The sequence below is a fragment of the Rhinolophus hipposideros genome, assembly GCF_964194185.1.
Source record: "Rhinolophus hipposideros genome assembly, chromosome: 12".
NCBI lineage: Eukaryota > Metazoa > Chordata > Mammalia > Chiroptera > Rhinolophidae > Rhinolophus > Rhinolophus hipposideros.
The window spans coordinates 44,244,852-44,258,680 of NC_138058.1; the positions used below are offsets into that span (position 1 = coordinate 44,244,852).

The following is a 13,829-nucleotide window of genomic DNA, read 5'->3' on the forward strand; positions in this document are numbered from 1 at the left end:
CCCCGACCTCACACTGAGCCATCACATTATACACATAAAATTATAGTTGGCATTCATTAATGTCCAGTCTCTGGTGTACAATGCCATGACCAGGCATCCACAGCATTCCTGAGGTGGTCTCCCAAACAGGACACATGTCCATCGGACACCCAACAAAATCCCCAAACACTATTGAATAAGTTCCCCAAAGTAATTCTCAAAAAACCCTGAGGCCATCCTGTGGTCACCAGCCGCCCCCCAATCCCTTCACCCTTCCCCCTATCCCCAACCCCCTCCCCCCCGCCCATCTAACAACTCTCGGTTTTTTGTGTCCCCAAAACTGTTTCTGATTAGTACATACACATATTCTTTTCTTTAGATTCCGCATATAAGTGAGATCATATGGTACTTGTCTTTCTCTTTCTGACTTATTTCACTTAACATAATGTTCTCTAGATCCATCCATGTTGTTGCAAATGATAAGATTTCTTTTTTCTTTATGGCTGCGTAATACTCCATTGTATAAATGTACCACAGCTTCTTAATCCAGTCATCGACCGATGGGCATTTCGGTTGTTTCCATATCTTGGCTATTGTGTAAAGTGCTGCAATAAACATAGGAGTGCATACAGATTTTTGAATTGGAGTTTTGGATTTCTCCGGGTAGATGCCTAGGAGTGGAATTACTGGATCATAGGGTAGTTCTATCCTCAGATTCCTGAGATTTAATGTATTGTTGAATCCAGTTTGCTAATATTTTGTTGAGAATTTTTTGTCTCTGTTTATTTAGGATATTGTAAAATTTGTTTTCTTTGTTTATGTCTTTCTCTGGTTTTGGTATCAGGGTAAGGCTGGCTTTGTAAAATGAGTTTGGAAGCATTCCTTCCTCTTTAATTTTTTGAAATACTTTAAGAAAGATAGGTATTAATTCTTTAAATGTTTGGTAGAATTTACCTATGAAGCCATCTAGTCTTGGACTTTTATTTGTTGGGAGTTTTTTTTTATTACTAACTCAATTTTATTGCTATTAATTGATCTGTTAGATTTTCTATTTGTTCCTGGTTCAGTCTTGGGAAGTTTTATGCTTCTAGAAATATATCCATTTATTCTAGATTGTCTAATTTTTGCCTGCTTATATAATTGTTCATAGAATTCTTTAATGATTATATTTATGTGTGGTTGGTTGTAACTTCTCTTTCATTTATGTTGTTATTTATTTCATCTTTCTCATTTTCTTGATGAGTTTGGCTAAACATTTGTCAATTTTATCTTTTCAAAGAACCAGCTCTTAGTTTTATTGATCTTTTCTATTGAATTTTAATTTATATTTCTGATCTTAATTAATCACTTCCTTCCTATGTTTACTTTGGATTTTGTTTGTTCTTCTTTTTCTAGTTCCTTTAGGTGTAGAGTTAGATTTTTTTTTTTTTTAATTTGGGGTTTTTCTTGTTTCTTGAGGTAGGCCTCTATAGCTATGAGATTCCCAACCACTTTTGCTATATCTCATAAATTTTAAAATACTCTATTTTCATTTTCATTTGTCTCAAGGTAGTTTTTAATTTCCTGTTTGATTTCCTGTTTGATCCATTCATTTTTTTTTTGTAACATGTTGTTTAGTCTTCATGTATTTGTGTTTTTTTTTTCCAGTTTTCTCCCTGTAGTTGATTTCTAGTTTCATGCCATTGTGGTTGGAAAAAATGCTTGATATGATTTCAATATTCTTGAATTTATTGAGTCTTGTTTTGTAGCCTGATATGTGATCGATGCTATAGAATGCTCCATGTACACTTGAAAAAAAATGTGTATTATGCAGTTTGTGGATGAAATGTTTTATAAATGTCTATTAAGTTAAGCTGGTCTAATGTGACATTTAAAGCCATTTTTTTAAATTAATTTTCTGTCTGAAATGATCTATTTAGGTGCTCCTATGTTGGGTACATAGATACTTATGATTGTTATATCTTCTTTTTGGGTTGACCCCTTTATAATTATATATAATGTCCTTCTTTGTCTTTTTTTTTTCAAAAAAATTTTTTAAAGTCTATTTTGTCTGATATGAGTTTTGCTACCCCAGCTTTCTTTTCATTTTTATTTGCATGGAATATCTTTTTCTATCCTTTCACTTTCAGTCTGTATATGTCTTTTGATTTGAATTAAGTCTCTTCTTGTAAGAAGCATGTAGATGGGGCATGTGTTTTCAATCCAGTTAGCCACCCTACCTCTTAATATTGGAGCATTTAATCCATTTACATCTAAAGTAATTATGTATAAGTATGTACTTATTGCCATTTTGTTCATTTCTTTTTTATTGTTTTTATAGCTCTCCTCTGTTCCTTTCTTCTTCTCTTGTTCTATTTGCTTGTGGTTTGCTGTTTTTCTGTAGTGTTTTATTTGGGTTCCTTTCTCTTTATTCTTTGTGTATCTTTTGTAGGTTTTTGGTTTATGGTTACCATGAGGTTTATGTATATCATTCTATATCTATAGTAGTCTATTTTAAGCTGATAGTTGCTTAAGTTTGAATATATTCTAAAAGGACTATGTTTTTACCCCCTCTGTGTTTTATGTTTTGATGTTATATTTTAGATTTTTTTGTGCTGTATATCTCCTAACTACTTATTGTAGTTTGAGTTGAGTTTGGTACTTTTGTCTTTGACTTTATAGTAGCTTTTTAAATGTCTGATTCACTGTATTTATTAAATATTTGGCTTTACCTGTGAGATTTTTTTCCTTTCTCCTATTTTCCTATTTCTGATTATGGTCTTTCCCTTTCTTCTTAAAAAAGACCCTTTAACATCTCTTGTAAAGCTGGTTTAATGGTGATGAATTACTTCAGTTTTTGCTTGTCTGGGAAACTCTTTATCCCTCCTTCCATTCTGAATGATAACCTTTCTGGGTAAATTATTCTAGGTTGTAGGTTCCTTTCTTTCAGCACTTTAAAGATATACTGCAAATCCCTTCTGGCCTGTAAAGTGGCTGCTGAAAAATCAACTGATAGCCTTAAAAGGTTTCCTTTGTATGTAACTTGTTTTTGTCTTGCTGACTTCCAGATTGTCTCTTTATCTTTAACTTTTGCCATTTTAATTACAATATGTCTTGGTGTGGGTCTCTTTGGGTTCATCTTGTTGGAAACTCTCTGTGGACTTAGATGTTTGTGTCCTTTCCCAGGTTAGGAAAATTTTCAGCCATTATTTCAAAATAAGGTTTCTGTTCCTTTCTATCTTTCTTCTGCTCCTGGGATCCCTATAATATGAATGTTTGTGTGCTTGATGTTATTCTAAAGATCCTTAAATTATTCTCATTAAAAAAAATTTTTTTTTTCTCTTTTTGCTGTTCTGATTAGTTGATTTCCATTATTCTGTCTTCCAGGTCACTGATCTGTTCTTCTGTATTAGCTAATCTACTGTTAATTCCTTCTAATGTAATTTTCATTTCAATTATTGTGTTCTTCATCTTTGCTTGGTTCTTATTATACTTTTTAACTCTTTGTTGAAGTTCTCCCTAAGTTCCTCTATTGTACTCTCAAGCTTGGTGAGCATCCTTATGACCATTTCTTCGAATTCTTTATCAGGCACATTACTTGTCTCTGTTTCCTTGTCTCTGTTCTTCCCCCCCCCCCCCCACCACCACCAGGGATTTTTCTTGTTCCTTCATTTGAGAAATATTCTTCTGTCTTTTCATTTTGTTTGGCTTCCTATATTTGTTTATATGAAACGAAATACCTCTGTCTCCTAGTCTTGAAAAAGTGGCTTTGTGTAGAACCAGCCTGTATGTAGGCTACTTGTGCCAGGTGGTTTTGGCAAGCCTGTTGGAGACAAGTGGTTGACTATGGTGTCCCAGGGCACCGCCCTACCAAGCTGGAGCAGCTCCGGGCAAGGAGGCCAGGTGCGTGAAGTAGTGTCCTGTTGATCCTGCTTGCTCCCTTTGCTTGGAGCTGTAATTGGTTTGGGCAGTGCGTCCAGGAACACACTATGGGAACGTTGCAAGTTGGCCAGAGTACTTGGATAGAGCTCCTACCCAATGTAAGGAGACATATACAGTGGTGCTCACAGCACCTCAGAACCCAGAAACTCCCAAAGTTCCTGGAGAGCTCCTGCAACTTCCCAGACTTCTCTATATGGTTTCTCTCTCTCATTTGTTGTCTTGTATAGAAGTGACCTTTGTGTAGGCTGTGTGTGTGCCAGGTACTTTTGGCAGGCCAGTTGGAGCTGGACAGATTCTTAGAGTGCCTGAGGCACTGGCTTGCTGAGCTGGAGCAGCTCCAGGCAGGGAGGACAGGTACATGTGTGATGCCCTGTTGATACTGCTTGCTCCCTTTGTTTGGATCTGAAATGAGCTCCAGGCAGTGTGGCTGGAAATGCATTATGGCAGTCTTGCATGTAGGTCAAAGGACCCAAGTAAAGCTCCTGCCTGTCCTATCGAAGTGGAGGGGGACATAACCAGAATTTCTGGTCCAGAGAATTCCCACAGCTCCTGAAGAGCCCCTGCAGTTTCCCAGCCTTCTCTATTTGATCTATCTCTCAGTTGTTGTTCAGAAGCTGTTCATTCAACCCTCAGTTGTATTCAGGAGTAAGTGTTCTCCATATTCATGTATATTTCAGTTTGCTCATGGGATGGGGTGAGTTCAATGTCCTCCTAGACCACTGCCATGGACCTCTCAGTGTCATTTCTTTGTAACTCAGAATCCCTCATTTTCTTTCACATTCACCCAAAATAGGAAACTTTGCTGAGTTCCCTGAGTTAAGTTTCTTTGGAGTGAAAAAAGTATAAGACACAGTCTCTTTCCTTAAGAGTGGTTCTTATGGGTTGAATTGTGTGCCCCATTCCCCCCCACCAAAGATGTGTTGAAGTCCTAATTCCCAGCATGTCAGATGTGTTGAAGTCCTAATTCCCAGCATATCCTATTTATTTGGAAATAGGGTCATTGCAAATGCAATTAGTTAAGGTGAGGTCATATTGTAGTAGGGTGAATCCTTAATCCAATATGACTGGTATACTTATAAGAGAGAAGAAACACAGAGACTGAGGCACATAGGACAAAATGGCCATGTGACAATAGAAGCAAAATTTGAAGTGATACATCTACAAGCCAGGGAAACCAAGGTATAGCTTCCTACACCAGAAGCTAAAAGAGACAAGGAAGGAATCTCCCCTAAAGATTTCATATGAAAATGTGGTCTTCCATTTGAGAATGTCTCATAATTGGTCGAATAAGGTAAATATGTCAGTCCCTGAATAGTCTTTCTCTCTGAAGAAAGGGAGCATGACCCTGTCAACACTTTGATTTTGAACTTAGCCTCTAGAATTATAAGACAATAAATTTCCATTGTTAAGCCACCCAGTTTGTGGAACTTTGTAAAGGCAGTCCCTGGGAAATGAATACAATAGTCTAATTAACAATTCAAAAGCTTAGGTATCACAAAGCAGTTATAAAATAATGCAGTGTTAAACTGTGTGGCAGTAGGAGAACTGCAAAATGAGTCCAGAGACTCCCAAACCCAGCCAGTCCTTCTCACCCCCAGACTCTTGCCCAGTCCTCATGGGTGGCTGGGTTACTTCATTTATAGCATTGACACAAAGAGCTTTATATCTCCTTGGCCTTTTTAGCCCCCATGCTGTAGGATCTCACATGACAAAGCCTCCAGCTAAATGTCTGGGAATGACGCTTCTTTTGAACACAAATGCCATAGGATCCTGAGATAAACAGGACAACCCCTCATTTCTAGGAATGGTATGTTTGCTATGACTGTCAGCCCCAGGATAGGCCCAACCATGTGGCTCTGAGCTTCCCCCAACTAGAGCCTTAACCAAGAGGAGAACTCTGTCCTATGAAGCCTGTTTGGAATCTTCATTTGTTTGCTAGAAATATTGCTGATTAGATTACAACAGTGCATCCTACACAGCCTGCCTGACTTGGTTCTCACGAGTTCTCTTCTGCTCTGGGGACCTCTTTAACATGGGCCATTAAATAAGTTGTCTCTAATGGGTCCTCAATGCCCACCAGGTGCATAACCAATAAATTCTCTTTTCCAAGTTGGAGGACGACGATTAATTTTCTGTTTTCAAGGAAAAAGCAAGATATGGGGAACAAGACTGGACTCAAAAGTGAAGAGTGGTGAGGGCAGAACGAGAAGTCAAATTACGGGTTTAGAAAAGGATAAAGGGAATGAAAACTGGCTGGGCTTGTTAGTCAGGAGTCATTCTTGTTTCCTCACTTTCCCTCATCTCCCACATCCTAATAATCAGCAATCTTATCCATTTTATGTCCAAATACATCTAAAATCTGTTTTTTTTCAATTTCAATGATCACAACTTCTTTAGACCAAGCAAACATCATCTCTGCCTCCGACGTCTACTAAAACCTCCTAAGTAATCTCTCTTTTCCCAGTCTTATTCCCATATAATTAATTTCTACAAGCCACCACAGTAGTCATAAATCATAAATAAAATCACTTCTCTCCCTCAATTAAAATCCTTCAGCTTTCACTTGCAGCCAAGATGGAACAGAGACTAGGTCTATCCTCCTTCCCTAAGCAATTAGAAAAACGAACAAAAATATATAAAACAACTATTTTCAGACAAGTAGTACAGGATTGTGGTTGCTGAGAGAGTAGAAACAAACAAGGTGAGCCCTGCAGTTGCATGAGCTAACTGCCTGGAGGCTATTGCCAGTACATGTCACTAGGAGGGGTAAACCAAACAGCTCTCCAGGAGTAGCAGAGATAGAGATCTAACTAGGGGAAGTTAAGGTGGCTAGAACTTGTGGAGCCAGTACTGGAGAACAGTAAGCAACAGAGAGAGAGACAGAGAGAGATCCAAAGGTCTGTAGAGGATCCCATCAAATCTCTGGCTGAGTATGTGTAAGAGAAATCAACCCCCTAGGCCAGGAAAAGAACCACCTGAAAGAAAAAGGCAGAACAAATCACAGATCTGGAAATAATTTGTTCCTACCAGCCAGAATAGAAAGGCTTCATAATATATGGGGCATTACGTAGGGTCTTCAGAAGAAAAAAAAAAAAGTCCTTAGTAGTAGTACTATATTAGCCCTACATTAAAGGTGACTCTAGACCTGTTCTAACAAAGCTTAAAAGCAAGTCTCAAAATAAGTCAAAAGATCCCAAGTAACTTGTGCACCAGAACAAAATCCAACATTAGTTAAAGCAATTAACAAAATCTAGGAACCAGCAATATCAAATTCACAATGTCTGCCATCCAATAAAAATATTAACAAGCATGCAGACAGGACTTCTGGCTATGACAGAATGAAGAAGTATATGAATCTTCTCTTCACAAAACAAGTATAAACTAGACAAATTTTTCAAAAATAACCATTTTAGGACCCTGAAAAATGGCCGAAGACAAACACCAAATTGAGAAGCAATTATTACATTTTTAAAAATTGAAACCCCAGGAAAGAACAGCGGAAGTCTGTGGCCTTCTTGCCGGGGTTCACTCCCATCCTCCCACCCCCAGTTTGATGGTTAAAAATGGTAGTTTTAAAAAGGTGAGGTTGGTTGTAAAAACTAGCAGATTTACTGCCAGAGGGTGCAGCCTAGACTTGAGGCAGGAAGCAAAAAGCCATAGCAGCATTATCAGTTAAAAATAGAAAATTTGGTAGGAAATGAACAGGTGAAACTTGTAACTTTGCTAGCCTAAATTTGTGATCACAATTGAGGCAAGCAGCCAGACCAGGCAGAAATTTAACAAGGAAATTCTGGAAATGACAGAGCTATAGAAAAGCTAGATTAGTTCTCCACCTCTCCCTGGCTGACTTGGAAACTACACACATGCACAGAAGGGACCCAAGAGAGCCCAGTGGAAAGTAAAAGCCTAGGCACGCTTGAGAACAGGCTAAACTTTTAATGCACTCACTCCTCCATCTACACATAGATAGGCCAGCAGAGGAGTGGTTTAAGCTGAATGGACTCAGAGTGTTTGAGCAAAATCTCTACTTAAATCTTTAGCTGACCACTAGGCTTTGCTGACTCAGGATGACCTATAGTAAGCCAGGATGAAAAATAAAAGTAATAAAAACTCTGGGAAGAGATATCAACAGTGGACTGCAACTCATGAGGGAGAAAGATTCTACCATTTAAGTCCAGAAAAAATAAAGAAAAAAGAAACCAAAGGGGAAAAATAATCAAAATACAGAGCTTCTATATTACTGAACATGCCCTATTATCAACTAAAAATTGTGAGAAATGCAAAGAAGCAATAAAGTGTGACTCACATTTAAGAAAAAAATCAGTCAATAAAAACTAACTCTATGGTCTCAAATATTGGATTGAGCAGACAAAGACTTCAAAGAAGCTATTATAAATATATTCAATTAAAGAAAACTGTTCAAATAATTGAAAGTAAATGTCTAATAAATAAGGAAACTCCATACAGAAATAGAAGCTATAAAAAAAAGACCAAATGGAAATTCTAGAGTTGAAAAGTACAATAACTAAAATGAAAAATTCTTTAAATGGGCTCAACAGCAGATTTGAGCTGGCAGAAACGCAAATCAGTGAACTTAAAGATAGATGAATAGAAGTTTCCCCATCTGAAGAATAGAGAAAAAAAGAATGAAGAAAAATGAACAGAACCTCAAAGACCTGTATGACAGCATCAAGAAACAGGAACACCAGAGGTGAAGAGAGAGAGTCGGAAAAAACATTTGAAGAAATAATAGCTAAAAATTCTTCAAATTTGATGACAAACATTAATCTTCAAATCCAAGAAGTTGAACAAAACCCAAGTTTTGTTCATTCCTAGACATAACATAGTCAAAAAGTTGAAAGTCAGCAGAAAAAAAAAGAAAATCTTAAAATCAGTAGAAAAAGTAAGTAATTCATCATGAACAAGGGAACAAAAATGTGAATAGCTGACTATTCATCAGAAATAATGGAGGCCAGAAGGTAGTAGAACAATATATTCAAAATGCTGAAAGAAAATCTTTTAATCAAGAATTCTATATCCATCGTACTAAAAATAAGGACTTTTCCAGATGATCAAAAACTCAGAGTAGGTGCTACTAGTCTACCTGTCATACAAGATACACTAAAGGAAGTCCTTCAGGCTGAAAAGAAATGACATCAGATGGTAAAACAAATTCACAGGGAGAAATGAAGAGTATAGAAATGGTAAATATGTGGGTACATGGAAATAATAAATAAATATAATCTGTAAGAAATATATATTTATAAATACATATTATATAGTTTATAAATAAATATATTTGCTCTTAAGTTCTTTAAAAACATAAGATTATATAAAATAATAATTATAACACTATATTATTGGGTTTATAACACATATATATTAAAATATATAATAATAATAGCACAAAGGAAGGAGGTGGAAATGGAGTTATATTGGAGTAAAGTTCCTATATTTTCTTGGAATTAAGTTAGTATTAACCTAAAGTGGATTGTGATGATTAAGATATACACTATAATCCCTAGAGCAACAGCAAAAAGCTTTAAAGAAGTGTCTAAAAAATCAAAAGAGGAATTAAAATGTATATTAAAATGTTTGTTTGAGACACACTCAAAAAATACAATAAAGGAGGAATAAAAAAGCCATGAGACATATCAAAGTGACATATATGTAAACCCAACCATGTCAGGTATTATGTTAAATGTGAATAGATTAAACGCTCCAAACAAAAAGCATAGTGTCATTTTGTAAGGTATATAAATGTCTAATGAGTATGTTCTATACCTGAAACAATATAATATTGCATGTCAACTATAATTGAAAAATAAATTTAAAAAAATAAGACTTGAAATCAATGTCACTCAGCAAAATAAATAAATAAATAAATAAATAACCAAAAATAACAACAGAAAAAAACAAAACAGAACGTGTCAGACTGGATGAAAAACAAGATCCAACTACAAGAGACATAGTTGAGATTCAAAGACACAAATGGATTGTAAGTAAAAGAATGGTGGATTATTAATTGTATGTGTCAATTTGGCTAGGCCATAGTGCCCAGATATTTAGTCAAACATTCCGGATGTTTCTGTGAAAATGTTTTTTGGATGAGATTAACATTTAAATTAATGAATTTTCACTGAAGCAGATTATCCTCCATAATATGGATGAGCCTTATCCAAATCAGTTGAAGGTCTTAACAGAATAAAGATGAACCTCCCCTGAATAAGAAGGAATTCTGCCAGTAAATGTCCTTTGGATCATATATATATATAGAATATATAGAGAGAGTGCCAAAAAACTGTATACACATTTTAAGAAAGGAAAAAACTGTATTAAAATTGCATTGATGGTAACCACTTTGAGCACCTCTTGTAATTGTAGAAGTCCAACATGGCTTGTATTCATCTTTTGTTATTGGTATCTATTGAGTATTACAAAAATTAAAATACAGTTTGTTCCTTTTTAAACGTGTATACATTTTTTGGCACCCTCTGTATGTATAGAGAGAATATATATATTCTGTATATGTAATATACAGAGGGTGCCAAACACATGTATACACATTTTAAGAAAGGAAAACTGTATTAAAATTGTAATATTCAATATATATTGATAACAAAAGATGAATACAAGTCATGTTTGACTTCTGCAATTGTAAGAGGTGCTCAAAGTGGTTACCATTAGCGTAATTTTAACACAGTTTTTTCCTTTCTTAAAACGTGTATACATTTTTTGGCACCTTCTGTATGTATATTCTTCTATTGATTCTGTTTCTCTGGAGAACCTTGACTAATACCGATGACGTATATATTATGCATACAGTAACCGTAAGAAAATTGGGGTGGCCCTATTAACATCAGACAAAATAAGCATTTATACAATAAATTCCACTAGAAAAGAAGGCGGAAATTTCATGACAATAAAAGAGTTAATACAAAAAAAAGAGTTAATACATCCATGAAAAGAAATAAAAATTATTAAAGTGTATGTGCACCTAAAATATGAAATAAAACTGACAGAATTGAAAGGAGAAATATACAATTCAACAATTATAGTTGGAAACTTCAACAGTCTTTTCTCGGTAATTTATAGAACTAGCTAGTAAATAAGTAAAAATATAGAAGATTTGAACAATACAACCAACTTGACGTAACTGACATTTATAGATTACTACACCCCCAAACAGCAAAATATTCATTGTTTCCAAGTACCCATGGAACATTCTCCAGGATAGAGCATATGCTGGACCATAAAACAAGTTTCAATAATTTTAAAATGATTGAAATTATTTAAAGTACATTTTTTTAACTGTGCAGAAATTAAGTTCAATGTCAACAACTAAAAGAAATTTAATGAAATAAGAAATAGTTTAAAAATAAACAACACACTTCTAAAGAACCTGTGGATCTAACAAGAAATTATAAAGGAATTTGGAAAATATCTTGGGCTGAATTAAAATGAAACAACATAACAAAATTTATGACATACAGGTAAAACAGTCCTAAGAGGGAAAATCGTGGCTTAAATTACTTGTATGAAAACACAGCAAGATCTAAATCAATAACCTAAGCTACAACCTCAAGAATAAGAATAAACTTAAATAAAACCATGCCAATTTGATTCAAAAAATACTAAAAACTAGTGATAAAGAGAAAATTGTAAATTCAGAGGAAAATATATGATACAAGAGAGAACCAAGATAAGAATGACTGCGTACTTCTCATCAAAAACTATGCAATCTGGAACACAATGGTCCTTTTTAACTACTTTTTTACTGAAAGTAGAAAGCTGAAAATCTAGAATTCTTTAATTAACAAAAATATATTGCAAAAATAAAAGTCAAAGTCACCTTTGGACAAACAAAGCTGAGACAATTAAATGAGAGCATATCTTCCCTACAAAAAGATGATAAAGGAAGTTATTCAGGCAGGTGGCAAATGGTAACAGATGGAAATGTGGACCTACACAAGGGAATGAAAAATACCAGAAATGATTACTCATTAAGTACAAAGTGAGAAATGGTACTTTTTAGTTGGAAAACATGGTGGCCATGACCTTGGCCAAGGTATCAAACATCATAACCAATAAGACAAATTGACATTATGCACTAAAGTGATATACTGCAAAAGACACAATATCACTTACATAGTATTCATGCCAAAAATGTATAACTTGAATGTAATCATGAGGAAATAAACAAACCCAATTGAGGGACATTCTATAAAACAATTTGCTTATTTTCTTCAAAAATATCAATGACATGAAAGACAAAGAAAGGTTAAGAAACTGCTTCAGATCAAAGACTAGAGAGACATGATACCTAAATGCAACACCTGATCCTGGATTGGATACTGGATCAGAGGGAAAGGAAAATAAAAGACAGAGCTGGGGAAATTGGTAAAATTTGAATATGTGCTAAATATTAGATAATACTATTGTATCAATATTAAATTCCCAAATTTGATAACTGTTGGGTAATTATATAAGAATATAAATTTCCTTAGAAAAAAACAAACTAAAATATTTAGGGATAAACTGTATTACGTCTAAAAGATAGTCTCAGATAATTCTACAAAAGAATATGTATCTGCGCATGCGCAATGAGCAGAATGGCCCTCTGCGTACACTCCTTAGCACTTTGCCACTTACCATCTGCAATGAGGAGATGGGACTAGATGATCTCTGATCTCAAAAATTCTAAGATTTGAGTGACGTGAGACGCAGCAGGCGGTGAGAATGTGTGTGCCCTTGCTTTTTCCTCTTTTTTGACTCCATCTTCGCGGTAGCAGTAGCAGTTCAGTAGCCAACTTGCAGCTCTTTGTCCGTGCCCGAGATCTATAACCCTCGCGGGGACCGGCCAGGAAACAGTCACCCAGATCAAGGCCCATGTAGCATCACTAGAGGGCATCGCTCCAGAAGATCAAGTCGTGCTCCTGGCAGGCACGCCCCTAGAGGGTGAGGCTAGCCTGGGCCAGTGTGGGGTGGAGGCTCTGACCACTCCGGAAGTAGCCGGCCGCATGCTTGGAGGTCACGTTCATGGTTCCCTGGCCTGTGCTGGGAAAGTAAGAGGTCAGACTCCCAAGGTAGCCAAACAGAAGAAGGAGAAAGGGAAGGGGAAGGGAAGGGGAAAAGGAAAGGGAAGAAGAAGGGGAAGGGGAAAAAGTAGGAGAAGGAGAAGACTGGCGGAGACAAGCGGAGGATGCAGTACAACCGGCATTTTGTCAATATTGTGCTCACCTTTGGCAAGAAGAAGAGCCCCAGTGCCAACTCTTAAGTCCTTCGTGATCCTGGATTTCTCGAATAGAGCCACTTAGCCCAGTCCAAAGAAGAAAAAAAATTCTAAACTTCTGATTTTCCCTTATTTAGCTCATCTTTTGTATTCTATCACCTCCCTTGACTCACCTCAAAGCTGTTCCACAATCCATTTCCCACCTTGCACCTTTTCCAGAGAGGACAGTTGTTATAAATATGCTCTATTCATTTAAGAAGGTAGAAAAAAACATGAACAAAATGAGGACGTTAGTGGAAAATATAAAAACACATAAATGAAACTTCTAGAGATGATAAACAAAACACACTGGAAAATATTACACCTTGTGGTTTTTCTCACTACCCAATTGGCAAACCCTTTTCCCATATTGTAAAGCGACTCCTGAAACATCATTTCCTTTAGGCAGCCGTCCCGGGTTGATTCAAAGAAAGAGCTCTATAGCTCTTTCACTCCTATAGCTACTTCCTTTAGTACATATTTAACTTGGTTCCGCCTACCCTAACAGGTAATCATTCTTGACCTGTGTTAGCGTACACATTTTCCTGTTTCTTTGTGGCTTGACTTATGCTAAATCAGACTGTGAATCCTCTAAATGTATATCTATGTCAGTGAATCTGCCTTTGACTTTAAAGGTACTGTCTTCTCATAGTTTAAT

At 36.0% G+C, this 13,829-nt stretch overlaps 1 pseudogene across 1 annotated transcript; it reads left to right on the plus strand.

The window, feature by feature from the left end:
* Window positions 1-8,546: 8,546 nt before the first annotated feature.
* Window positions 8,547-13,177, plus strand: LOC308506010 (ubiquitin-like FUBI-ribosomal protein eS30 fusion protein; annotated as a pseudogene). The gene is made up of 3 exons: window positions 8,547-8,611; window positions 12,690-13,010; window positions 13,070-13,177. The product of its transcript is annotated as a ubiquitin-like FUBI-ribosomal protein eS30 fusion protein (transcript).
* Window positions 13,178-13,829: the final 652 nt, after the last annotated feature.